Source organism: Rhinolophus sinicus, linkage group LG01 (assembly GCF_036562045.2).
Source record: "Rhinolophus sinicus isolate RSC01 linkage group LG01, ASM3656204v1, whole genome shotgun sequence".
Classification (NCBI taxonomy): Eukaryota; Metazoa; Chordata; class Mammalia; order Chiroptera; family Rhinolophidae; genus Rhinolophus; species Rhinolophus sinicus.
Window position 1 is genome coordinate 184,451,650 of NC_133751.1, and position 25,483 is coordinate 184,477,132.

At 39.4% G+C, this 25,483-nt stretch overlaps 1 long non-coding RNA gene across 3 annotated transcripts in view; it reads right to left on the bottom strand.

The window, feature by feature from the left end:
- Positions 1 to 468: 468 nt before the first annotated feature.
- LOC109445030 (uncharacterized) overlaps positions 469 to 25,483 on the bottom strand; it is a 282,305-nt gene continuing 257,290 nt past the window's right edge. For all 3 annotated transcript variants that reach the window (XR_012489430.1, XR_012489437.1, XR_012489447.1), the window contains one exon: positions 469 to 631. This is a non-coding gene — a long non-coding RNA (uncharacterized LOC109445030). The remainder of the gene's footprint in view (positions 632 to 25,483) is intronic.

Genomic DNA, 25,483 nt, shown 5'->3' on the forward strand with positions numbered 1-25,483 from the left:
TTCTGAGTCAGGGCCTCCCATTGGGTTACAGTCAAGATATTGGTGGGGGCTGCAGTCATGTGAAGGCTTGACTGGGCCTGGAGACCTGCTTCCAGTCTGGCTTCCTTATATGCCTGGCAAGTTCATGCTGCTTGTTGGTAGGAGGTGTCTTCCATGCCACACAGCCCTCTCCATGGTGTCCTCATGCTGAGCAGCAGGCTTCTCGGAGGGCATGTGATCCAAGAGGGAGCGTGAAAGAAGCCACAGGGTCTTTTATAACTAAGCCTTGGACAGCATACCTCATCATGTCTACGATGCTCTTGTGGTTACCCAGGTCAGCCCTCTGTAATGGGAGAAGGGATCCACGAGGGCACAGAAAACAAGAGGCAGGGATCATGAGGGTTATCTTGGGGGCTGGCCACCACTGTTAGGGACAAGGAAAATTCAGTCTGGGATGTTTGGTTTTGAACATAAAGTACTTACCTCATCGTATGAAGATGGGATGGACAGGAGAGAGCCGGATTTATGGGTTGTGTTTCAGAAGAGACGTGTGCGGGAAGTCATCAGCACAAAGATGGCAGTTGAAGACGTGACAGTGAATAAGATCACGCAGAAAGAGGAAGAAGAACGTGAAGGACTGAACCACCAATATCTGAGGATGGATAGAGAAAGGAGAGGCTGCAGAAGAAGAAGACTGAGAAAAATCAACTAAAGAGCTGGAAGGAAAGCCAAGGTAGAGCAATATCATCAAAACCAAGACAGTTTCAAGGAAGAAAAATCTCTAACTTCCTACTGAACTCTAGAATTCTACTGAACTCTAAACTCTGAAATCCTACTGACCACTAGAATTCTATGATCCCCGTCGCAGCTGCAATATCAGGTTTTGAAGAGACTGATATAATTGAAATAGAACAGGAAAACTCCAAAGATCTTTGGAAGTCAATGCCTAACACATTAGTTAAATTTCTCATTGTCTTTACAAACACAAAATGAAGAATTATTTTGTTTCACGTTTGGTGGGGATGCAGGATTTTTTTGTTTTGCTTTACAAGTTGAATATTTTCTTTCTCTATACATCCTGTGCATAGATTTCCTCAAATTATCTCCTGATCGTTAAAAGAATACTCATTATTATCTGGAATATCCAACTTGGTTATCAGCCTCTGGTATTCTCTTCTTATCTCTGGAGGCAGCCATCATTACACTACGTTTTCCATGATTCTGAGGGTTGTAGAATCTCTAGACCACTTCTGAGATCTATGACGCCATGCAGTGTCACAGTTTGTAAAAATTCTGTCAGGCTCACAGTTTTTGATTGGTTGGTCGGTGCTTTGGCCATCTATAGTCATGAGAATAAAGCTTAAGGCAAAGTACCTTTAATAGAAATATGAACTAGTCATGAATACATTATTTTGTTTTGTTTTGCCTTTGAAAGCCTTCAGGTTGGATCTGCATGGCTTAGAGATTTGTTTTGTTTAGGACTATTTTAGTCAATCTATGATCTATTTATCCAGCACCTGACCAAATATATTTGCTCTGACCCATTTCATAGATAGCTGTTTGCTGTTTACTTCCCAGGGAGAAAAGTGCTTGGTCAGCCAAGGAAAATACTGCAAATGTTAGCAAGAGAATCTTATGTGACAGCTTAGCAAATGAATTCTATGTTGACCCTCTTCTCTATATTCTGAGGAGCTCAAGTTCAGATCCCTTTGGAATTGAATCAGGAGGAAAACAAACCAAATTTATGTTACTATCTAAATTGAATTCTTTCCATGAAAATGAAATCTACAAATGTGATTAAAATTTGCACTCCTAAATACCTTATAATAGTAATTGACAGTACTAATGGCCCCCATTTTTTTTTTTTTTTTCTCTCCTTCTGTCATTACAGAAAAGGCACAGGAAACATTTCATTCATTTCTTTAGCCACCTCTGGCACGGAAAGCAACAAACTTTATTTAACAGCTACACAATAAAGCATTTCACAATGGTGTATAAAGATAGTCTTGGCCAAAGAAAGCTACTGTCCAGTATGAATTTAGTTGTAGCTTAGCTGGAATGCCGTTGGGATGAATGTGTAGCCATCACTCTGGGGAATGTTACTACTTATGGGTTGAATTGTGCTTCCCCCCACCCCCCACCCTCCCGCCCCCACCCCCAAGTTCATCTGTTGAAGTCCTAAGTCCCAGTATCTCAGAATGCCTGTATTTGAAGATAGGGTCTTTAAAGAGATAAAATGAGAGTTAAAATGAAGTCACTAAGGTGGAATCTAACCCCATATGACTGGTCTGTCCTTATACATTGTAAGAAGAGGAGATTAGGACACAGACACACTCAGATGAAAGACTCTAAGAAGACACAGGGAGAAAGTGATCATCTACAATCCAAAGAGAGAGGCCTTAGAAGAAAGCAACCCTGCTGGTACGTTGATCTCAGAAATCCAGCCTCCAGAACTGTGAGAAAATTAATTTCTGTTGTTCTAGCCACCCAGTCTGTGGTACTTTGTATGGCAGCCTTAGCAAACTAATATAGCACAGTGTTGGGCATAAAAAGCTCTGCAGCTTGGATTTACTAGGCGATTGCGTCTCAGAATCCCAGAAATGCAAGATACACAAGGCAATGTGGTTCTCTCCTTTTTCGCCCCGTCAGTCAATTAGCCCTCTTCTGAGTCTCACCTCAATTCACTCTTGGATTTAAATGGTTTTTAATCACATATAACACATTACAATCTAACTTAGCCCCGATAATAAGTAGATAGAGAGCTACATTTCTTTCAGCACATGCATACACACGTGCAAACACACTTTCTGTGTTAATAACTAATAAATATTCTAGTAAGTGTTCTAATAGCCAACAAGAGGCAAATTCTTAGCAACCTGAGGTACTCTCATAAATGAGCTACATGGGAGAAATTCAGAGTCCATTTATGTTATTCGCCTTTAATCATATATTAAGACACAGGAATTTAATATGAATCTGTCAGGTATAGTGAAAAGCTTCTCCTAGACTTTTTTTCTTTTTTTGGCTTCTTAATTTAATTCAGAATATATATTTGGGAGAATGCCCACAAACATGAATTAAACATAGGAAATGGAGACCATTAACATATGAACTAAGTGCAATAAAACAATTTTTTAATCTGAATTAAATCACCCCAGTTAATGCAGAATGTTTATGAAATTTTTGCTCTTTAGGGCAACATGTTCTCTCCAGACGTCCAACTTCTCTGGAAGGGAGAGGGCAGAAAGGGAGGGAAGAACAGCTTCAGTTTACAAATGGAGAGACAAAGTCTCGAACGAAAGCCGGCTCTGCTTCCACCATTTAATGCTGGAGTCTCTAAGTCTTGCCTGGGCATGCCCACCTCTAAGGAAAATTTAAGCAGTCACGCTGAAAATATATCTTTTTATTCATTTCTTTGTAAATGATATACTTGTACTACTGCAGTACTACATACATTATAAAGCATACACCCAAAATAGAGATGTTTGTAAGGATGAATTTAAAATTCGTTTTCTTCTCGTGGATTATCCTGCATTTTCTCTGCTTTGGAAACCACTGAATTAGTGAGTGGGGTGTGGGAGTGGGGGGCAGCTCCTTGGGTTCCCTTCATACATCTGTTTGATCATCCTGCCTCTCTCCAGTTCTAAAACGTAAATAATGTTATGCACGCAAAGGAGCACATACCATGCCCTGCTTATACTCAGGCCCACCATATCGTCTCTCTAGAAACTCCCTGAGGATCACACATTAAACATAAACATATGGACTTTTCTTCTTTTCTGTTGGCTAGGCAGTACCTATTGCCATGCTATCATTGACCAAATATTCAACTTGAACGGGAATTACACTCTAAGGTATGGCCATATGTTGCACTTATACATAACGGTAGAAGAAAATAACAAAGGGATGAGACTGAGTTCAGCATTAAATATTTGGTCTCTGTACCTTCTGTAAGTGAACATAAATGTGTGGAATACATTAAGGCAAAGGTCTCCCCTGTCCAATATTTGGGAGCAAGCATTTATTTTAAGCTCAGCAACTCCTTCTGTTTCGCTTCAGTTTATTTTTATTTGAGTTAAATTAAAATCAATTTTTACATTTAAAACAGTAGGTATAACATGGCCCAGTGTTATAAAAACATTTCTATTTACCTATTGTTTTTTAAAGTAGCTTTCCCTGAGCAATCAATGATTAGGATTTCTGGGTCATGGATTTAGTGTGGTTTTTCTCTGCTCGGTTTGTTTTTACTTTCTGTCTCCTGTATTGCCTAAAATACCTCTGTTATGTAAAATTATATATCACGTAAAAACTACAATGTTCCTGTAAATGAAATAAGTCAAATATTTACATGTAAGTGAATGAATAAATAAATCTGAAAAATTGGTTGTTTCCCAAGTTGACAGGAGACTTTGCAGATCAGAGCAAAGCAGAGGATAGATACTGGTTTTTATATGCTGTCCCCATGGAAATGAAAGCATGGTCAGCTTGAGGCCCTTCTCCACCCCCAGTAGAGACATTGCTGCATTCTCTTACCCGGTCTGCATCTGATCAACAGTACCCCTATCTGTAAGGTAACTTGCTGGTCCTGCAAGATAGTCTCTCAGCCCTAAAACCAAAGTTTTCTTTATGTTTAGCTGAATGATGAATGCCCCCCCATCCGAGAAACCTGGAACTGTAAACCTGGATGATATTTCAGCAATAATCTAATAATACTTTTCTAGCTGAGGAAGTCACAGCCCAGAGAGATGTGTCACCTCGCTCAAGGTGACCTGTATGTTAGGGACAGAGCCTGGACTGTAACCCTGCCTTTCTGGCTTCAAGCTCATTAATAGCAGCTATGTTGACTCCAGGCTTAGCACATTTCAGATTCTCGAGTCGTTTGTCCTGGCTTATTAGCTCCATTTATGGCTTTATTATTGTTGTAAGGAGTCTCAAACGATTTGTGGCAAGAGGTGGGGACTAAATATTTATATTGCAAAGTTCTGGACAGTTCTCCTAATCCCCCATCCAGTGCTCATTCCACAGTGGATGACATGTCAGCAGCCTGGGGCTCACTGTTATTTCATGGTCACTGACAATATCTGCCGTGTCCCAGGGCCGTGAAGACGTGCAGTAGTGAGCAGCGTCCTGTGCACACTTATAGGCTTCCTTCCTAACTGGAAATTCCTTGATAATAATTTTTTTCAAGTGTTTTTGCAGGTAAAAATAGAGGCAATTCAAATATCGATTCAACAACTTACTCTGTAATCAAGAATAAAATTACCAAAGGTGAGAGTAGAAATCCTTGTTAGAAGCCATGAGAATTTGGAGCTTTAAAAAATATAAAATAAGCATCTATTTGGGGGAAGGGAAATTTGTATAAAGTAGTTTCCTATTGACTTAAGAACTCAGAGATAAAAGCTAAAAAAGAAACATTTGTATAGATGGTCTGAGACAACATCAGTCGATGCAGAAGCAGATGATGCTTAGAAGGTGGGCGATATTATTTCTGGGAAATACACTTGATCTTCTATTTCTGACATCACTTTACTTTCTGTGGAAATATTCTGTGATATCAGAAAGGCTGGGAGGTGGAAAATCACAAGGTCTTTGACATATTTGTAAAAATATGTATCTCTATAATACTTGCGTGATGGAAGGACAGGGACAAAAAATACATCGACTATTTCTGACCCTGAAAACACAACTAATTAGCAATAACACCAAAAGGAATAGTAAATTGAGCTCATAGGTCAGGTAGGATGTTACATAAACAACGACTTGTAAAAATTCAGTTATAATCCACTTAATTATCTTGTGCCTGATGAGTGCTCACAATTGGTGTTGATAATCTTTTGAACCAAGTAAAATCATAAGGAGAAAAGAACCTCTTACATTAATATTTTATATATTTGTACTTTTATGATCTCTTTCTACTCTTTGTTTAAAACACTATAACTAAGGTTGTGAATTGTATAAATTCTATAGACCATCTATGTCCTGATAAGGAACGGTGGCCATTCTTAGAACAATCTGCCTTTAACTTACTGATCTTAAATGAAGGCTGTCCATCATTGCTGGAACAGGACAAGGTGAATTTGATGCAGTGAACACACATCCATCATATGCGAGGCAAGGAATATGAACTCTCTGTTTTAGGTAAGGCTTAAAGAGAATACAAACCCTTCCATGGTCCAACACAGAAATGGGACTCTTAATTATTCATTCTGTTGGGTGTTGGTGGGTGGGTGGTGTTGCACACCATGAGAAACAGATGTGAAGAAATGCCAAATTCAAAACCAAACCATTTTAGACATAAAAATTATATTGAGGAATAGACTATTACCTATTTTATTTTCTAGATTAATATAGAGAAGTGTTCTTCATCTTGTTTGAAACCTAAAACGCTAACATATAAAAGTGTATTGATTTCATCTCAATAACAAGATCAACAGAAAAATAATAGTGGTCACACTGTAATTAAAGGTTTATGTTCTGTGTATGTTTATAATCATAATGATAGAACCTCAAGGTGTAGCATCAAAGAATTAGCTTATTTTAAAGCAATTATGTGGGAGGGAACTAATAAAATTACATTGACATTATATACACTTGTCTTTCTACAAGAACCACAGCAATCAAATCAAATTAAATTTAAAAGAATGCACTAAAATACTCACTACTCAAAGGTGATCAACAGATCTTCCTTAAGCACCTAACTGTGATAATTAGGAGGGTAATGTTTGATTTGCCCATAAAACTCATTATTTCTTTTTCTATTTCTGGCATTCATTTACTTCATTTACCTCTGACCCGTTTAGTATGGATCTGGGTTACTTTTAAATTAAAAAGTGCATTTTGAGGTAATGAGAAGTCTACAAAAGGATTATGGATATAAATAAAATATAGGCATTCCCTAAGTTACAAATATCCAACTTATGAATATACCTACACATGAGCGGAGCCTTGGAGAACAGAAAATATGACCAGTCTTGCCGACCCAAGGATCACGCAGGTAACAAGTGAACAGAGCCACTCTCTAAACGGAGGAAGCCACTAACCAGGCCACTGAATTATTACCATGTGGGAAGAAGGAACAGCAGATTCACATTTTTATATAAAATCTCTGAATGTTTAAATGTTGGATACATCAATTCAAAACTTTTTAAAATACTGCATAGGCCACGCAAAAGACTTCTGTGAGCCACCATGAACCTTCTTTAACATAAAACTCATGATATGTAAGAGGAATAATTCTCTAGACACTCTTATTTAAAATGTATAAAGCTAGTCTGTTCTGTTTCTAAACATATTTCGAGAATATAAAAGAGCTCATCTATGATTGGTTCATAAGAAAAATATGTTAATAGAACATAAATAACACATTGATTCACACCAAGTTTTCTGCCCGCACATTAATGCTTTGTGTCATATACAGAGGGTGACAAAAAACTGTATACACATTTTAAGAAAGGAAAAAACTATATTAAAATTGTAATACAATGAGTGACGCAAGCATTCATTTGATTAACACCATCTTTTGAGCGAATGTCACACTACACATTGCTACATAATTCAACTTTGAAAAGTAATCCATAGATAACATCTCTTAAAATGTGTATATGATTTTTTGGTCCCCCAGTAGTAAAGGCAGCTGAACGCAGAGTACATTGGCCTAGCTCAATGCAGCAAGTCACAGAGGAATATTATATTGTTCTGTTCACCCTGTTCTGTCTAAAATGTGACCTTCTCATAGTTTTCTGCAATCTTTTGTGTTCTGGTCTTGTCTCCATCACCTGCAGACTTGATACTTCCTTTAACATTCCTTTTATTAAGCCACCTTCATTTTTTAAAGTTTTATATGTACTATAGTATATAGTTACTAAGAAAAATTAGCGTGACTTTGATTTATAAAATTCTGGAATTGAAATTATTGTTTTATTGGTACTCTGTTTACAATATTGCCTCAGTGTTAATTGGTCTACCTCAATCTTATTTTTCCCAAAAGTGCTGCTATTTTTGGTGTGGGCTTTTGCAGAGCACATTTTATTTTGCAGGAATATATTTATCACATTATTGCAAAAATGTTACCCCTCATTGAAATGTGGAGGTAAGATTTCAAGTTAGATCTGTTCACTAATTAATTAGTATCATTAAACCAGACTCAATATATAGTAGTTCCCCTTATCCATGGTTCCGCTTTCTACAATTTCTGTTACGCAGGATCAACTGCAGTCCAAAAATATTAAATGGGAAATTCCAGAAGTAAAACAATGCAGACGTTTTAAATAGTTTGACGTTCTGAGTAGTGCGATGAAATCTTGGGCGGTCCCACCCCATCCCACCTGGACCACGAATCATCCCTGGTCCAGGGTATCCATGCTGTATATGCTCTCTGCTGTCTCTGTTATCAGATCAACTGTCAAGGTATCAGTGCTTGTGTTCAAAGAACCCTTATTTTACTTAACACTGGCCCCAAAGTCCAAGAGTAGTGATGCTGGCAATTAAGATACACCGAAGAGAAGTTGTAAAGTGCTTCCTTTAAGTGAAAAAGTGAAAAGTTCTCAACAAAGTATCGTATCATCTCACATCATCACAAGAAGGGTGAGTATAGTATATTTTGAGAGAGGGAGAGAGATGCCACATTCATATAACTTTTATTATAGTATATTGTTATAATTGTTCTACTTTATTATTGGTTATTTTTCTTAATCTCTTACTGTGCCTTTTTTATAAATTAAATGTTATTATAGGTATGTGCATATAAGAAAAAACATAGTATGTATAGGGTTCAGTACTATCTGTGGTTTCAGGCATCCACTTGGGGGTCTTGGAACATATCCCCCATGGATAAGGGGGGACTACCATATGTGATTCACTTTGGGCTAAGCCATGTGGTCTCAGTCGGTTCATGGAGATATAACAAAAATACCATAGACTAGATGCCTTAAACCACAAACATTTTTCTCACAATTCTGGAAGGTGGGAAGTTCAAGATCAGGGCACTGGCAGATCTGGTGTCTATTAAAAGCCTGCTTCCTGGTTTGTAGACAGCTGTCTTCTTACTATATCCTCACATGGAAGAGAAATGGGGAGGGAGAGAGAGAGAGAGGGATCTGGCCTCTTCTTCCCTATATTAGGGTATCAGTCCCATCATGGGAGCTCCACCCCCACGAGCTCATCCAAGCCTAATTACCTCCCAAAAGCCCCATCTCCAAATAGCATCGTATTGGGAATTCAGGCTTCAACATATGACTTTTGGGGGGACACAAACACTCAGCCCATAGCACCTTTCCATATATTGTTTAATTTTTTCAAGAAACTTATCAATAACTATAGACCCGTTGGGAATGATACCAGACACCCTGCTGGATCTGAGGACATAATGGTGAACAAGACAAATCCAGCCCTTACTGTCGTAGAGCTAAGCTCCCTTATTGTCTTGGTGTACTAAACCCTATTACACATGCTTACCTGCCCTAGACTAAAGACTTGTCTATGTCAAGGGAGCACTCTCAGCCCCAAAGGGTAAGAGAGTGAAAGGGAGCCTGTCACTGCATCTGGGAGGGGACAGGGGTTCCTCCCATACCACATATCTGCCAACCCACAGCCCCCTCACCTCCACTAAAAGAAGCTACAAACTCCCAGGGGCTCTTTGTTACCGAATCACTCTTGCCTTGCTCTGAGCTCTCAGCTGTGTGATCTCTGATCTCAGAACTGGTTGTTGGGATGTGGTCTTTCTGGGGTTTGAACCTCAGCTTTCCCTGTATTTTCTAACTTAAATTGCTCCTGTGCTCATAGTTCTCAGCTTTCAGTCTTCCCGAGGCAAGTATTCCCTATTCCTTCTCAGCCCTGAGAACTAATGTCTGCATTTGGCCAATGCTGGCTCCCTGCAAAGGGGCGGGGGGGTGGATCTTGTGCGCCATTCTTGCCCAATCTGGGACTCCTGTCATGCTGTGGAACCACTGTCCCATGGAAACAAGGTGCCTACATGCCTAGCTAGTTCTTTAAACCTCATTCAATTTATAATCGAAAAAAAACCTATGCTTTGAAGGGTGTGGCTGGGAAGAAAGAAGAGAATGGGCTTTTGAACAGTGGGAAATCTCATGGAAAAATCACAGAAGAGAAAGGAATAGACTTTACTTAGGAGATAGCAGAGAGTACAACGGAAGGAGAAATGCTGGTGATTAAAGAGAGGGATTGATGTAAGGGTTTAGTTGCAGTGAGAGGGAATTTATGAGGGACCTTAATGTTAGAGTGAAAACTGGGACCTGTTAATAATGTAAGTGTAAGGAATTCTTGATCAGAGGAGTAACATGATGGTCTCTATACTTGAGGATTGTTGCATTACCACCTGGTTTTAGTAGGATTGGACCAAAGAGAGATGAAATAGAATAAACATATAAGAGGCTCTATCTATCCATCCATCCATCCATCCATCCATCCATCCATCCATCCATCCATCCATCCATCTAAGAGAACCCAAACAACCGGGGGAATTTGGAAATTAAGGGAAGGTACAAACTCAATGGACATTGTAAGAGTTTTTAGGAAGGAATTAGGAGGAACTTTGTACATCCAGATCATCACGCCATCTTCAGAATGGAGACCTCAATCTAAGGAACCCTCCAGTGTTGTTGCCATTTTGAAGATCTTCAGATAGAAAAGTCATGGAAACAAAGGAATTTCCATAATGAATGAGACCTTTGGCCCACTCAGTGGGCCATTGACCACAGAAATGGTGATGCCCTAAGAGCACCTGCTTCTCCTTCAGGAGTCCAGACGTGGGGTCGGAGGACCACCAAGTACCTCTGTGTACACACATGGTTTCAGGCTGTTGAGGTGCTGAACGCAGACTATGTTGAAGTGCATTTCAGGATGTCATGTTAAAGGAATGGCTCACGCACCAATGACAAAAGTCCACTGCAAATAACACGATTATTCTAGCTCTGGCTCTCCCTGCATTGAGCAACTTCCACTCAGGAAGGAAATGGAGACCTCATGCTATCGTTTTCTGCTGTGAGCATGTGGGAAGGTTGGTCCTCACTAAAATCACTACCCCCAGGTCCTTCACTTTCAGCGTCTAATCCAAAATTCAAATCTTCTAAGACAATTTCTAAGGTTACTCCTAAACTTGGTGTTTTTCCTGGCCCAGAAGCCCAAAATATACAAAACCAATTTCAAGGAACAGAAAGTCTCACAAACTTTAGAAATTAAAATGTCAATAAATTAGACTATAAATGACTATTAGACTGTAAAATTAGACCACAGATACTCTTTCTCATAAAGGGCCCCTATGAATATCTATCTTTTTCAGTGTTTCGTAAGATTCGGGATCCATTCATTATTTCAACAATATCGCTAATGCACTATGTATGCCACACAACTGTGTGTTAACTTGGCACTTCCTGTTATTTGTTTTGTAATTATATTCTTTAATCATTTTATGAGAGCTTCTAACTACTATAAATTCCCTGTGGGCACAAACCTAGTGTATTAATTTCTGAGTATCATCCTGTAGTGTCCACTGCTATTTCTTGGTACACAGTGGACATTCAATAAATGTCCTTCCCATAAGATCAAGTTGTTAGGTCAGAAGAGAAGTCAATGGATTATAGTTAGGTCTAAATCTTTTGTGACTGGAGAAGAAAGAAAATGGGCAGGTATTTCAGCTTTAAAATGGCATGGGAATTTTTTTTTCTTTCTTTCTCTGAAGCAATTCGAGTAGATGATATTGGATTTCCCATGTAGCAGGGATCATGGAAGTGCAATACAAAACCCAGATGACAGTATGAAATGTATTTTGTGTGTATTCACAAAATTCCACAGAATCAATCACCATCCCTTTGACCGAGTTAATATGAACTCCAGTAGCAGTAACCCATGTACCTCTAATAGAATTCACCGATGGGAAATAGTAACAGTGCCCGTGGAGGCATTACCTTCACTGCCAACTGTGATCTATGGATGACAGCCTCCCAGAAAACACATTGACACAATAGGCTGTAATGGCTCAGATGGGGCCTTTATGTGATGCAGGGCCAGTGATCCACAGACAATGTCTCGCCGGGAGGTTTCTCAATTGCCTTCTCCAAAGCTTTCCTTCATGCTTTCAGGGCTTGTCCAGGTACATTTTGGAGCTCAGAGATGTCGGCCTGTGCTCTCAGGCTATCAAAGCTTGCCTGAAGTCATTTCCATTATGCTAATGAGCCGCTTCAAAGCCAAGGAGAAAATGAAGAATAGCTACAGATGGAAGATTTTCTCCAATTTGCAATGATGTAGGTGTAGCTGTGTTTGCTTATAAAGTGTAATTAAGCTCCAACAGTCAGATTTGGGCTTTATTTCTTATCGAGCCCTGTTAACCAGTTGGAAAGCTGCTTTCTCCACACCTGAAGAAGCCCTGCTACCCCTGGGGCGATGCCAGTCAGTCAACGAATCTCTGGAAAACGGACTTGTAATTGTGCAAGGTATTATTGTCGATGTCGGAGAATTGTTGGCTTCTGCTCTCAAGTTGCTTCTGATAGAGTTAGAAGAGGTGAGACTGACTCATGTGAACCCATGTGTAATTACGGCTATTTTGCTAGGCAGGTATATTCTGCACTCTGGACTGTTGGATGATTATACATTCAAAGCTGCCTAATAAACACCTGTACCTCGCTCATCATTGCTTTAGTACAGTGACACAATGGGCATATGACCTGGCACTGAGCAGTAAGTCAGTTAGGTAGTACATGGCAGGGGAAAGAGTGGCTTCCCCAGCGGATGCTGAAAAGACCAGAACCTGACATTCTTAGAGTAAATCAAGGGCATGTGGGAAGGACGACTGGGGAAAAGGGAAGAGAGAGGGAATTACTGACATTTAGAAATACCAACAATGGCGCAGGCACTTCAGAGGTTGCCTCATTTTCCCTTAAGAAAGGTTCTGTGAGGTAGAGATTAACATCATCATTTTACACATAAAGAAACAGCAGCCCCGAGAGATTACCCATCTTGCGCAGGTGACACTACCAGGAAATGATGCAGCCAAAACTCAGACCCAAATCTGTCTGCTCCAAAGCTCACACTCTTTCCACTCCACCATCATCCCCATCACACCTTCTATCGTCTTGTCCAAAGCAAATAACCACTGTCTCTTCCGCTCTACCTATGAATAGTCTCCTTCAAAATGGCCCCTGATTCTGGGGTGGGTGAGAGAAGGGAGAGATCAAGCACAAGAAGACAAATGTGAAGAACAGATTCAAGAGACTGCCTTCTGCCAATTCACAAACTAAGGCCAGGGCTGGTGTTCTGCCAGGATGCCCCCGTCTGGCATACCAGCCAGCATCCATCCTGACTGGTGAGCACAAAAGCCATTCAGAATGTGACATATTTTTAAAATATCATAACCTATGATTTCCTTAATGTGTACCTGAAATTTGAGGACTCTTACTTTTGGTTTTTGAGAGGAATAATGTCAAACCTGAATGCAGCTTTGAGGTTTAAGAAGGCAATATGAGTGACACTCATTGCTGGGAGAAAATACTGAGAAAAAAAAAATCAGTTCTTTCAGCCAAATGCATTATATATATTTTAAAAACCCTAACATTATTAGGAAACAAGCACAAGGTTTTATGTAAAATTTTAAATACATACTATAATTGGCTTGTGCTTTGGACTAAACATATGACATGGAAGACAGATTTTTATTGTTGCATAGATACTGAAAACACATAATAACTATTCTTCTAGCTACCCCAATCCGTTTCCAGTATTAATATCTAACTCCTCAAAGATAAGCACCTTTAACAGTTTAGTGTGTATCTAAATTTTTTTCTATCCATAGAGGAACATGAACTGTATCTGAAATATGTGTTTGTTTTACAAAAATTTTGTCATATGTACTACTCTGCAGCTTGTCTTTTATACATAAGATACCAAAGATATCTTTCCTTTTCAATGCATAAAGATCCATTTTGTTTATGTCCATTAATGCATGGTATTCTGTGTATAGATGTATCATAACTTCAAGCTTATTGACATATATTTAGAGTGTTTTCAATATTTTGGTATCTTAAACAATGCTACCCAAAACATCCCTGTGCATTTTTGCACATTTGCACATGAATATTTTGATAAGAAAAATGAATCCTTTAAAATAACTTGGTCTTGTTTTAGCAAATTAATGTCAAGTATTCATCTGTGCCTACTTTACAGAAATTCATGCATATATTTACTATATTGCTCTGTATAATTTACCAACATATTACTGTACCGATATGAACAATTAGAATTAGACTAATACATTTGGTAAAATTCTTGATCAGATACAATCACCAAATATAAGATTTCGTTTATAATTTTATAGCAATTTACTTTCAGCCACAGTTGATGGGCACCCATTGCAGTGAAAATCCAGCACTATCCTAATAGGTTGCAAAAGCAGTGTCAGAATTCATAGTAACTCAATGGGTACTGGAATAATCAGAGGTTTCTTGGAAGAGTTGGAACTTCAGCCATGCCTTGAAACATGAGGATTGTGGTCCCGACTTCTCAGGTTATGTGAACCTGAGAAGTCGGGACCACAGAGCAGAAATGGGCCCATGGAAAATTATACTTCGAGAAGAATCATGAGAAAGGGGTAGGAGAGGCAAAGTAAGGCTTTGAAAAATAGATGAGAAGGTCTAGATTTGGTATTGAAATGGGAAATCAGGACTAATGGACAATTTAGAAGAATATTTAACAAAGCTAGCAGTTATATGAAGAAGGGCTTGAAGAGGAAAGAAAAAGAGGTGTTAGAGCAACAGGAAGTCTAGGGTTTATAATTAACATAGTAAAACCCCACAAACAAAAAGGGGTAGTGAAGTGAGACATTCCATAGAAAGAACCATCATGATTCACAGTAAGGACTGCTGCTTTATTGAGAGCTTAGTTCCTGCCAGGCCTATGCTAAATCCTCTAGTTACATCATCTTATTTAATCCTCCTCGTGATGACCTTTTGAGTCTGTATGACTAACCTCATGGAAGAGGTATGCTGAGGCTCAGAGAGGTCACATGACCTGCCCAAAGCCACGGAGATTACAAATTACAGAGTGGGGATCCCAACCCATGTCCAAATCCAAAGCCCGGAACCAGAGCGGAAATGCAGACTCACATCACAAACATTACAAAGATTCCATTTTGTATTAGCTACTTAGCTTCAAAAAAGAGACAGTCCTTTTTCCACTGTGTTTCCCTCTTCCATGTTGAAAACTATACAAAGGTGGTTTCCTACAAAAAAAGACTAAGTTCAAATCACTTCTGGGGTAGTTCCACCCAGGCTTATGAAGTCCTTAAGGAATCAAATAGCCTAAATTCTAATACCCATTTAGTCTGCTCAATGAGTTACCTCACACGATGTTACCTAACTTTTAGGAACCCCACTTTTCTCATTTCCAGTGGGGGAGATGATATGACAGATGCTCCTAACCCCTAAATATTGTGGTGCTCTTGTTGTTTTGTACTTTTGTTGCCACGTGATGCTGATTAGAGGACTGAGCTAACAAAATCTAAATCTTCCTTGGCCCCCAGGACTAGATCTAATCTCTTCTAATTCCATTTTGCATTCATTAATTTAATCATGTACGGAATAAATATTTCTTGAGTACCTACTATGTGTCAGATGCTTCTCTAAAGGCTGTAGGTATAGCAAGGCACACAACATTGATCTTACCTGTTAGTAGAATAATGACAGCAAAGTTTTACAGTGTGTCCTTTGTTCCTATGTGTGATTTATGGATAGACTCCTTTTAACGTTTACACCAACCCTATGAGGTATTTCTTCCTAAGAATGAGGCGCAGTGAGCATCAACAACTTGTCAGCACCGGGACTTTCTCCGGCATTTGCATTGCCTCTCAGAATCACCTTGGCCATCGTCCTGACTCAGATGTTCAAGTGGCTCCATTCTGAGTTAGCTTCCCCCGCTGGCCCCGTACTCGGCTCTAAGGACAAGAACTCTAGCAGGACTCACTGCCTCGGCCAAGAAATGCCGAACTGGACGTGTTTACAAAGTGTCTTTCACCACAGAAACTGGCCACTTTGATGGGCATATTTTAGCAGGAAACAAGGTGGCTTGCTTTCCAAAGTGCTTGCTCTTGCATCTGATAATGGAAGGAGAAGAGCAGCATCTTTTTTTTTCTTTTTTATTGGCCCATAACCCTTCAGTTATGTGAGTATGGCACCAAATGACAGCTGTTAACACAGCAGGCCACCTCTTAGCATTCCAGTGACGGCTATATTAGTACCACCACAGCCCTAGGCCTGTCATAGCACTTCTTGAATCAGAGTGCCGCTAATTTCCCCCTTATAAAGACCACAAGATGGTATAGGGCCTGTGCCTTTCCATTTATATTGTTCTGCCATACAGCAGCAAGATCATGAATTTTAAATGCCGACTGTGATTTGGTCCTATAACTGCACTGTGGGCCCACTGCCATTACTGAGAGAATGGGGCAAAGTAAGTATAATAGTGTTTTTACAGTGAAATCTACTCACCATAAACCCTGAGGCCTAAGAATAAGTTCTATTGAGGATCCTCATTAAATACTAATTTCCCATCCTCTCCCCACTCTCCCCTCACCCTCTCGCACATTATATAAGCCTTATCTTACAGGACTCCGCATAGCACCAAAAGGAGCATTTTACTGCCTTGCAGAGATGCTGGTAATAAGCGGGAGAGATAGTGAAGACAGAGGAAGAAGACAGAAGAAGAAAGAACTGGAGGCCAGTTGATTGTGGCTTCATTAATAATTCATAACCTCTCTCCAAAGCAAGGCTTTCTCCTAACTAACTTTTTCTCAATTGATGTTACCACAATTGTCCTAAACATCCAGGCTTTGAAGCAATGAAACCAAATCTTTGCCTTGTCCTCACCTGGCCACCCACACTCAGTCACTCGGTCTGTGGATACTTCCTTTACAATATCTTACAATATTCCTTTACAGTACCTCTCACCTTCACCTTCATTTCCATTCCCACTGCTACCACTTTAATAGCCATCATTATAACTTAACAACTGAATTACTGCAATCATTGGCTTATCATCAAGTAGATAAGAATTCAACTCTGGGTGGAAAAAAAATCTGGGTTCAAATTCTAGACCAGCCACCTACTAGGTGTGAGACCTTGGACCAATTACTTAACATTTCCAAGCCTCATCTGAAAAATAGCTATAACAATAAGTAACTACCTCTCGGGTTGTTAAAATAATCAAGATAATACGTGCAAAGTGCTTAAGTAATTTTAAACTATTTTGCATAACCACGGTCTTCCCTCTTTACTAAGCTCAATATACCTATTTCAAGTTTCTTTCACAAAATAAAGCAGCAACAAGGACAGCTTCTCTTCCAAACCCAGACCCCCAGAGTATAAGACAAATACCAAACACGTAGGCCTCTCATTCAAGGCCTTTTACTATCAGACCTTAGGTTACCTACTCATCCTGCCTCCATTTCATTACTGTTCACTGCTCATACCCTTCCTTTCCCCTTCATCTCTGTCCCATCTCCATCATCCATATGTATGTAGATTTTAAGGTCTACTTCAAATCCATCATCCTTCGTACATATTTTCTTGATACTTCAACCCAAACGAGTCTCCATCTCCCCCAAACCCTGTAGTTGACACCTACTTCCCATGTGATTTATATGACAAAATACATACTGCCACTCTTGAACTTCTTCTTGTATATATTTACGTCTTATGTTTGTAGTTAAGTGAGGATGTCTCTTGTTTCCAAGCCAAGGGACCACCTTACAGGTAAAATTGTCTTAAAACAAAGCCTCTTGATTCATTAGTAACTAATTGCTTTTGGATGCAATCCAAAACACACACTTCTTACATGAATACCTAGATTGATAAATGATGGAAGAAAACGTCTTTAAACACTGTGAACTTGGACGCAGAAAGGACTGAGAAGATTTCAGTGTCCTCGATGCTGGGTTGGTAGTAACTGGGGTAAATGGCAACTGTCTCAGGCAGAGGCCCAGCCTCAAGGCAGAGGAGGCTTCTTCCAGATGCCTGAGGCAGGTCCCCGAAACAGGGAAAGTGTTCTTTGGGCTATGGCCATATGTCAATGGGGAGAGAGAGAATCTTCATCTCATGGGGCACAAACCAAGGAGGCATAGCCCACCTCACATGTTGAGGGACCAAAAGGAAGGAACCCCGTTCTAGACGACATCCATGGGCCTCCCACAGTATTCTTGTTTCTGATCATGGAATTCATCCCACAAAGCATGTTGTTTGGCTGGAGCCTTTTTGTATACAATGAATCATAATGAATAAGAAATAAATAAGGTACCAGTGTGTGAATGGACTCTATTTTATAAGGAGATGAATGGTCCTCATCCTCCATGTTTTCTTCCATCCTCACTAAGCAAGTCATCTGTTTTTCCCAGCCAAATTGAACAACACTGTCATTGTCCTAATCCATTTGACAAATAGAAAGTTAAGTTCCTCATTCCCAGGAGCCACTGACAGCTGGGCCCAGAGCACCAGAGGATAAACCAAATCAAAACCAGGGGTGTGCAGAGCCGTAGCAGGAACCAAAAGAAAGTGGGGGTAGGTTGTTCTTAGAAACTGCGTCACAATAGCAGCAAAGGAACAAGACAGGAAGGTCACTGGGAGATAATGATGACAAAAGCCAGGAACCAAATATCATGAACAGGAAAAAGAAGCAAGCTGATGAGAGGTAAGTGTTGGAACTATTATCACTTTCATCATCATCTCCATCATCATCACAGTCTCCTCTCAGAATCCTTTAGCCTTAGATGTGTGGATGTGTTTTAGAATTCAGAATTTTTGATACATTAAATTAATTTGAGTGCAGTAATATTTCTACAGCAAATCACACTAAGTGGGATTAAATAGAGCCAGTAAATAGCCTCTTATCAGTTCAGGTCAGGTTTTGCCACCAAAGGAGTTTTGACATCAATTTATAAAGAAACAAAACAACTTTTGCTTTTTAAAACTTGCGGGGAGGAGTTCAGAATTACAAATCAGACGAAGAGAAAACTCACAGACTAAGAAAACACTTACGTATGAAATATGAAGCTACGAAGTGTGTGAGCACCTCCACACCTGGTGGATTGCATCTCGGATGACGGGCGTCACCTCTACTGCAACGTGAGGAACGGAGCCCCAGGAGGTCAGCATGCTCAGTCATCTGACAACTTGCTTGCAACTTGAAAGCACATATAGGTAGGTGTAGGATTAGGGTCCAGGGAATCACGTTTTTTGTTGTTGTTTTGTTTTGCGGGCTATACAGAGTCACATGGCAAAGCCATTCGTATGCAGTGAACTCAGATTTCTCAGAATATTTTGATTTGTTGTAGGTTTAATTTAACTATATTCTGGAATCTGTACTCATCTCATGTTGCTGCTTTACCGGCATTGGGCCTTGCCGTTGTTCTCAAATGTCTCTCCCCGTTTTGGAATTCTTCCTTGATGACGTAGGGTGGTATTGGAGTAAACAGGGCCTCTTATCCTGATGTCAATCATTCACACCAGTGACTCCACTTCCTTCTAATGACCAATTTTAGGGACTGCATCTAAGGTTATTTAAAAAGTCGTTGGGTTCTACAATAATGACTGACAATTACCTGGTGTCATGAGGTCTTCAAAAGAGAGTTTTATTTAGAAAAGCAGATTTGTTAAAGTGGTAGAAGAAGAAGATCATGTTGTCCTCCCTAGTCTGCAGATCATATTTGTGCATCGCTGTCACAGCAATGCAAGACAATTGCCTGTCTACTCAAGCGTGCAGGGGACAGCTTTACTGACAAACATCCCTGTCCCTGCACATGGGCACCTCCCTCTTTCATCTGATACTCATTCCCTCCTGCAGCCACTCCTCTAGGCGGGGGCAGCTCCAAATTTGCTGTTCTCTGGTGTCATAAAGGCAGTGGCCATGCATCGCTCTGAGTGTGTCTCTCCTTCAGTCCTTCTTTCATGATTACCGACTCAGCTGAAACCATGTGGGGAGGAACAGGAGAGCAGATGGGGGGACAGAAACCACCCACCTTCCCTACCTTCTCTCTCTCAGTTCTTTGGCCCATCAATGACTTCTGCAAACAGGCACCACTCAGAACCATTTTAAAAGCCACAGATTTATCATCCAGAAGCTTTTCCAAGTTTCCTGGTGCCCAAACTCCCTCCCTCAAGTGGACAGCCCCTCTTTAGGAAAATAAATGCCTATTATTTGGGACTTGTTTTCCCCAAGTATTGGTTTTCCAGAACATAAATCGTTAAGTGACTTGTCACATCTCTTTCCTTTTAGACTGGAGTGCTGAGAAGTAAGCTGGTTTCTCATACTTGAACCTACAAAAAGGAGGAGAGTGGAGTGTAGCTGGGCTGGAGGAAGAAGGAGCAGTTCTCTCGCTAATGTGTGTGGAGATCCTCATTTGGCCACTATTAATATTAATGAGGGTAATCTGCCAAAATCCCTGTGCACTAAGATGAAAATGTATGCTCTGGTATACAGATTTCTTGTTACCCTGTTGATAATTCATTGTGTGATGTGATCAACTTATACTGTAATAATGGCACTTATACATCATACTTTGAAGATGCTTTTTATTGACTTAATGTGGATATTATTGCCATCGTTTATTACAGAGAAGTATCGTGTAGTAATTGAAATACAATATGGTGTCATTAATCATCCCGAATACAAAATGTTAACTTTAAACTGGTCACACTGTATTAAATGCTCCTCTAACCATAAAGCAATTTGATTTGCAAGTCTGTAAAAAGCTGGATGTTTAGGATTTACTGTAACCAGCACTTGGAACACATTTCTCTATTAGATTTCTCAAGTTTGCTTTAACTGAAATAAATTCATTGTTTTGTTTGGGCAGGTTTTCCCTGCCAGTGTGTACTTCCTTGGATATATGATGGAAATTATTTACATACAACGTGAGAACAGGATTGTTTCCTCATCTCTCTGGATTGACCCTAGTTTAACTACCATATCCATATTTTCAATATTTGATGTATCAGGACCTTAAATAAAGGAAGAAGTACTGTCAGAATAACAAAAAAGAAATCCCTGAAAATGAGAAGGAGGGGTGATTACAGATCTCCGCCCCCATATCATTCTGGAGTGCACTGTTCCAAAAGCCCCATTTGTTGGCCAGTAGTGACTGAATTTTATAGGTTAAATGAGTTGGGGTCTCATGTTTCTTTTCACACAGCTGAGTGTATCTAATTACAAAAATTGGTTATAACTTGCAAACCTCAGGTAGAAAAATATCCTTTTTCTCTTTGGGCTGAGTGATGCACAAAGGGAGAGTTGTTTGGTTTGGGATATAATCTTTATCTTGTAACTAAGAAACATTACAGTTCATCTTTAATGCGTCTTTTTATATTAGATAATATTTCTTAGATATATGACAATTTATCTACATTATTAAAGAATTCATCTTTAAGAAGCTGCTTTCTTTATTTCATTCAATTTATAAAAACAACTCTGGGGGTGGTGTATTCATAGTTTAAAAATTTGTACTGTAATTCCATTTCTGTTGAAAGTCTTTTTGTGGATTATGAAAGTAATGTGTGCTTATTATAGGTAATCTGAAAAATACAAAGAAAAAAAATTAAATCACCCATAAGGCCTCCAGGCAATATTTTCAAAGACCCATCTAACCATTTTCAATGGTGCAGAGATGTTTAAAACACTCATTGAAGATTGTTTCCTTTCCTTTTTATTTGAAATACACCGATAAGCAATTTAGGACCCTCTGTGTGATAAATACGTAACAGAGTGATTCTATTTCATTTCAAATTCAACTTTTGTGAGTACTGTAGTACTTCTTTTCATAGGGACATTTATTTTTGACCACTTTACAAAGAGATTAAAAAGAAAATGTAGCAAGAGTCCCAGAGGTAGTCTGCTTTGAAAAGCTGTTTACTTGCCTTGGGCATGATTTGGGAGGGTAAAGGTCAAGGATGAGTCACAAGACAGCCCCTGGGCTGTCCATTCAGACCTGCTCAATACTCTTTCATCTCTCTCTGTTTTTGTTGACACCAGCTGTGTCTACCTTAATCCTCTCTATGAGTTTACATCTTTTTTCTTAATAATCTATAAGCAGGCCATAGAAAGGGGGCATGTGCTGACTAGAAAGTAATGGTTGGGGAGCAGGTGATGGGAAGAAAAGGCGAAGAAAAAGAAATGTAATGGGCAGCAAATTCCTTTTTATAAATGTCAGAGAGGCCAACAGCATATTTGACAAGACTTGATTTGATTCAGAGCATCCGTGGAAGCTATGATTCTTAAACATTAGCTAATACCTGAACCCAAGGAATGTTAATATGCTAAATTTCTTGTAAGAAACTCAAAGTACTTCCAACAAATTATCTTTTTTATTTTGTTAAGTGTAGTAGATGACAAATATGTTTCATGATTTTGACGATTTTCTATAATCATAAACTTTAACTACAGTTAGCCTAGTAGATTGTATGTAGTGCTGGTATTTTGCATGTATATTTCCAATAAATATCACTACCTAAGTAGGATGTTCTGCCTTACTCCCCCTTCCCTAAAATATAAAAGTAGGGGTGAAATGACATTTTAATGGATTTCTGAACCCTTCAATGTGTGATGGGTGGGAAGTAGGTGGCAGAAGGAAAATCAGTGCATCTTGGTCAGATCTCTTGGTCAGTAGGAATATGTGACTGTGATGATTGGATGTGAGGGGAGGGTTTGAAAGAGAAAGAAAAGAAAGCAAGAGCAAAGACAACAAAATCCTGAATCCAATTAAAAATATATTAATTGCCTGACATCTAGATTGGTACATTTCACTGATGGATAATGTCGGACGATGGCCTCACCTGCAAAAGGCAGCAGGTTGGAACCCATTGTGTTGAGGTTTATAGAAAGAACAGTGCTGATGCTGTGATCTACAAGGAAAAACAGAGGGCAACGAAAGCATCACAGGCAGAGAATACCCTAGGCTACATCTAGGGAATTTTCAGCATGTTATTATTTCATTTCTCTTTTAAAGGAAAAAAAAATTGTTCATATGAACCACCAAGGTGGGGGTGGGGTGAGGAAAGGAAGGAAGGGTCATCTCTCCAGAGAGACAGGAGCCCAGCCTGGAAGTGATGGGTAAGGTTGAGATGCTGAGTGCTCTGCAGTAACCCGTGGCAACAGCCATTCCCAGAACAGCTGTCAAGCAGTGACTTAAATGGATGACCCAAGTGCTGGGTTTGTTTTCATTTGGTTGCTTGTTTTTTAACCCTGAAATATGACTTTGAACACCAACGGTCTCTCTTTTTTGGAAAAAAAAGCAAAAAATAAGCTGACAAATATTTTAGATACAGAATGCACCTTTTCTTAGATACTTGGGGAAAACAATTTCACTTCCAGGAGTGCCAAAGCACTGGTTAATGTATTACCCATAAAAGCCCAAATCCCAAGATTTAGTACGTGGCTTGTGCAAGCACTATCATTCTAATTAATGCTTTCTACCAGTTAAGAAAATAGTGCTACAAGCACCATTTCTCCCCTCCTATCCTAGCTTAGCAGAGGCATAGTACCTGGACCTGAGCCCTAACTCCTCCATCAGGTATTAGGTATCACACTCAAGGCTACCATGGACCTGCGCCATGCCTCAGTTTGTACATCTACAAAATGAGGGCAAGCATAGGACTTAGCTCCTAGCAAGGCTATGAGAATTAAATGAGTTAGTGTGGGTAAAGCACTTAGCACAGTTCATGGCTCATGATGAGCTGGCTATTGTTACCATATTCTATCAAATGCAGAATGCCAGCCGTTGAATGATACACCATTATTTTATGTGTCACTAAGAAAGAAAAATTGATGTCAATAAACTATAACACAATGCTTTTTACTTGCAGCTTCTCATTTGACACTTTCGCAGAAGTTCTTTCAAACTTACTAGAGATGTATTTTACCATATATCACTCTTGTGCATATATTAAAAGGGAAATATAAGTTAAATACTTAAATGTACTCCTAGAACTTGGCAGCATTAGAGCTTGATTATACTGAATTTCTTTTTGAATTATCACAGTTCTGTACCAAGACCACCAGGGAAAAGTGCTGATCACACAAAACAGGGTTTGTTAAATTTGCTGAGAGAGAGAAAGTGCCACCTTGATGGAGTCTCAGCGGTGTTTTCAAAAGAGGAGCCAGGGAAGAGCTGTAGTTTAGGGAAGTTTGCGGATAGATCTTCTTTATATCCCAGGGTGGTTTGGGGCAGAAGATAGTAAGTGAGGGCTGGGCTGTGATAGGTCAGAATTTGTAATGAGATGAGTTGCTGGAAAACAGTGGTCTTATCTTGGAACAAATAGGTCTGAACAAGCTGGTTAAAACACTTTAAACCCAGTTTGCTTTGCATAGTTTGTATAGTTAGTCTGCTTTGCTAACCATACTACGGTTTTGCAATCTGTGGTTTTGTTTTTATATCTGAACCACTGTCATCAATGTCCACATTTTTCCACCCCACATCATGCTCTGTGCCATTAAGCACATTGGTGATGCAGTGTTTCTTATTACCTCCGGGATTTCCTTGGCAGTAGCTGGCCCCATTCTGAAAGTTTGGATGCCAGTCACAATTGTTGCCCAGTTGATGGTAATTTTGATATGGCTCCTGATTTCAGAATTGACAAAATGAGAAAAAAATCGTACATCTCAGAATCCATGAAATACAGTAATAATTTCACAATACAATCTAATTCTCATCTTGGAGAACCAACTATGTATACTCCCATTACAGAACGAGTCAATTGTAGGAGATAAGTGAAAAGATGTGTCATAAAGTTACAGCAAAAGAGTCCTTATTTTCCTGTAGACACGTCCTTACACCCCGTCTATGAGCTCAAAGGGGAGTTTCTGTTATTTGTTTTATTCTGATCCTGACAATTTTAGCATTCATTTTGTTTCCTCAACTTAACGATTCACTACAATTTCAAGTCTTTTTCTGCCAAGAAAAGTTTTCTGGTAAGGGAAGAAATAATCTAAATCATATAGACAGGAAATGTCCCGTGTGCTTTGCCCATGGAATTGCTGTGCCAGGGGATGAAACTAGAAAAGATAAAGACACTCAAAGACATTTTTAGTTGAATTTTTAAAAATTAGATGGGTTTGAACTTCATTCTATTGTAACATTTTCAATGGCAAAAACTAAAACTGAGCACAGCGGCAGCTCCCGAGAAGATAAGTCCAAAGAAGACCAACCGTGTGGATCCTGACCTTTGGACTCACTGTGATTTCCAAGAAACAGTGAGTTTGTGTCTGTGTGTGCTCATTCGTATGACAGGTAGGGATGCAGAGGGAGAGAACTAAAAATCCATTGATAGTATTAATATTAGTATAATACAGTATCAATCTCTGAAAAATTACCCAAAGTGTCAAGCATACAGATCTATCACCTTATGACTGGTATGGATCAAGGAAGCATCTCATATATTACCAGGGTATATGAAACCCTTTCAAAGTCCCATATAGTAAATACAACTTGAGGCTCCAGCCCTTTCTCACTCCTGATAGA